The sequence below is a fragment of the Eurypyga helias genome, unplaced genomic scaffold, assembly GCF_000690775.1.
Source record: "Eurypyga helias isolate BGI_N326 unplaced genomic scaffold, ASM69077v1 scaffold19378, whole genome shotgun sequence".
NCBI lineage: Eukaryota > Metazoa > Chordata > Aves > Eurypygiformes > Eurypygidae > Eurypyga > Eurypyga helias.
Window position 1 is genome coordinate 21455 of NW_010267842.1, and position 3839 is coordinate 25293.

The following is a 3839-nucleotide window of genomic DNA, read 5'->3' on the forward strand; positions in this document are numbered from 1 at the left end:
AGGTTTCTTACAAAAGTAGAAAGGAAAAACCCATAGCATTTGCTTCCAGAACATTTTCAAAGACAGAGAGGAATTACTTGCTCGGAGAAAAAGGCATTAGGGTTATTTGATGGATAATTACATTTCACAGGTGCTTGTTTGGGGGGAGGAAAAAAAAAAATCACATTGATCACAAGCTCCTTGTAAAGATGTGGGGCCCAAAGGCCAACGCTGTTCCTCTGGTAGCAGCCAGGATGCAGAGACGGGCTTTGATCCCAGCTATGTGTCAATAGGACATCAATGCAGACCTCCAGAGGAACATACTATCACTAATGCACACTCCTGATGGATTTAGACAGCTTGTTTTCCCTCCCACTTTCAAAGGCGATGTCGAAATGCTCTTCCCTGATGGACTTCCCCATCCCTCCTAGGGAGGGCAAAAGAAACCAAAGAAGAAGCTGCTCTGGCTGAAATCACAATGCAAATGCGAGGAACAGCAATTAGAATCATAGAACCATCACAGAACGGTTTGGGTGGGAAGGGACCTTAAAGCCCATCCAGTTCCAACCCCCCTGCCATGGGCAGGGACCCCTTCCACTAGACCAGGTTGCTCCAAGCCTCATCCAGCCTGGCCTTGAACACTTCCAGGGATGGGGCATCCACAGCTTCTCTGGGCAACCTGTTCCATTACGCCATTTAAAACACAGACACAGCTGAAGATGCCGACTGTGTTCCCAAAACCTCCGGAAATACTGACACTTTAGTGGTCGCGTGTGTGCGCTGGCACCCTGAAGAGTCAGAGTCCAGACCCCTTACTGCGCGGAAACAACGGTGGGCAGAGGATGCGCGCGGCGTACGGGCAACAATCCCCCGGAGTCTTTATTTGGGAATGCTGGCTGAATTACGCGATCAATAAAAGCCTCATGCAAACAGCGAATTTGGGCAGAGTGTTTTCGTGGGTGGCTGCCCCACAGATTAACCGAGAGCGGACGCCGGCCAGCACTGGGTCGCCACCCCGTCTCATAGGTGTTGGTTAAGAGAGAAGCGGAAAGAGGAGAAACACTACCCTGGTCTCCGTGATGGACATTTTTGCTGTCGCAGCTCTGTGAGCTGTAGAAACACGCTCGCTCCGTAACTCGCTGAGATGGTCCAAAATGCTAATTCTGATTTCTTCCTCCGAATACATCCTCAGCGTTCATTAGATTTTGCCACCTGCTGTGCGGCATCCAAGTGTCACGCACACACTTCTAAAAACAAACGCAGAATGGAGAAATAAAGTGGCACCTGGAGAATTGTCTTTTGCAATAGACACACGTTATGGTCCGCTGCTTGATTTGTACCTTAAATGCCACAGCCGAGCTGTGTAGCTTGGGCTCGATTAAAGGAAAACACCAGAATGGAAATGAAGGAGTCAGAAGATGACAGTGTTTATTCTCCTGCCCCCTGCACGTGAAATGAAAAGGGAGGAAGGGGCAGGAAGGTGATGGCCAGTGTCTGTCCTGCTGTCCTTCCCTGTCCTCACAGGGAAGCTGGTGACTCTGGACCACAGGCAAGCCACATCCAAACTGAGTGACAGGGCATCTGAGATCAAGACAGGGGTATGCGATTCCCACCTCTGGGAATGCCAGGGGAGCAGTCAGCACAACAGTCGAAACAGCTACCTTAGGCACTGGCAGAAGATAACCCCACATCATGCAAAAAAGAAGTTTTTCTCCACAGAAAAAGCATGAAGAGGATGCATTTGGGCAAATTGATGGAGCTGAGGAGTACAAATGCCCCTGTCTGACAGTAACCCAGTCCTGCCAGAAGGAAAAGACCTAGGTCTGGGGTTCTGATCTTCCAGGTCTTACACTGTTAAAACAGAAGAGGCTTGTGTCTGTCAGGAAGGCAAGGAAGGCTGTAAGGAAATGGAGGGCAAAGTCACAGCTCCCCGTGTATCCTCAGCACGGAGTTGTTTCTGAGCTGTAGCAGGGTGAGGCCAAAAGCAGTTCTCTGCTTGTGAAGGCCAACAAGCCAGGTGAGGTGTTCCCAGCTTCCCACACGCACACGTGAACGTGCCTGCTTCCAACCCTTACCAGCTCTGCCAAAAATACCCCCGAAGGGTCACCAGCAGCTCCTGGGCAAGGGAAACATCCCGAAACCTCTTGCGGAAGAAGAAGGAAGAAACTGGCCTCCTGGTTGTGCTGCTGTAACTGATTTCTAGGCCATTTGTGTTTGATACCAGAATATCTAGTATTGCAGAGGGGAGTGCAAAAGAGCAGAAATCATGCCTTGTGACTATTTTGCACCAGTGTTTACCAGCTACAGGACTGGGTTTGGCTTCCAGGGAGCTACAATCCAAGCACGGCTTGGCTTGCTGGGCTATGAACTTGCTGACGGCAGCTTATCTACTGCTGAACGGGAGTAGACGTTGAAGGAGAGCCGTGGGAGTGCTATGTGGCACCTCCGGAAGAGGCTGTTGGGTGGGATGGAGTGCGCAGGGTTTGTCTAGCAGGCCAGTGCTCTGGCTAGGAGACTGGCCGTGATACACGAACACAATACTGGGTTTGTTCTCAGGAGGGTGACAAGAGAAGGAAGCACCATCCAGGAAGGCTCTTGGAGGTGGTAGGAGCAATTTTTAACTATCCTTCCCCAGAGAATCCTTTGGGGTAAACTATATTCACCCACAAAAGTCTTCTTGGCATAGAGGTGAGCAGTGATGATTAGACCTTGGGCTTTGCAGTGTCCTGTGCCTTCCCTTGGAATGGAGCTGCCGAGGCATAGCGAGTAGCAAGAGATTTGTTGTTTTTTCCTCAATGCTCCAAGAGTCCTGTCCTAGCACGGAACTTAGAAACATCACTTCTGTTGTAAAGAAAGTGCCTGTTATCATTTGATAACGTGCTGCTGAGCACTGTAGCTTGGAGGAAAACAGGAAACAGCACGAGAGTTGCTAGCCAGAACAGCAGGAAACACACTGGGATTACTGGAGGAGCTGCGGAGAAGGCTACGGGCTGCTACAGCGCAAAGAGGTGATGGTATCCCCCGTCGGACAGGAGATGTGAATGAGGGCAGTGTAGGGGGCTGGACTGGAGAGGACACCTGAAATACATAGTTGTTGGCAAAACAGAGGCTGCAGCCTGATGCCAGTAGGATGGAGGAGGTGGTTGCAAAAAAAAAGTGGGATAGGGGAGAAATGGTGTCCAGGCTGAGATCTGCCACTTGACGGCACTTGCCAAAATGCAAACAATTTCTCCTTTCTAAAGATCTGCCAGGGGACACCTCAGCTACCCGGAGTCGGGGGTTAACGCCCCCACCTCCTTTCCTATTGCTCCACAGAGACGAGGAGCTGGCACACCGTGTCCGAGGGAGGGAAGAAACTTGCTGCGGACCTTGGAGCGGTAGGATTTGCCAGCTTGCCTCCGACTGCCCTGCCCAGCCCCGAGATCCAGTGCAGCCGAGCTCGTGTTTGACTTCAGCAGATGCTGCCTGTGGGCTTTGTAGAGGTGCACGGGGATAATAAGGATTTGGTTTCTGTTTGCTGGCTAATTTGAACCCCTGCTGTGAGATTTGGATGTTTCTGAGGATTCTATATTAGCTTTAATGATTAAAAAATTATTTTAATGCTTAGCGAAGAAGATGCATGATCTATCACTGAAGCCGCTTAGCAACAGGGCTCATTAAGACACGTATTAGTACAGAAAGAAACCCTTGCCCCAGCATCCTCTTGGAATGACTATCCACTCATCTAAACAAGATAAAGGTCTTTGCTGGGCTCCTCCGAGGCCAGAGGATAAAGCACTCAACTGTGAAACAAGATTTCTTGGTTCTTTTTCTGGCTTCAGCTATGCGCAAGTATATGGATCTGGGCAAATCATTTCACC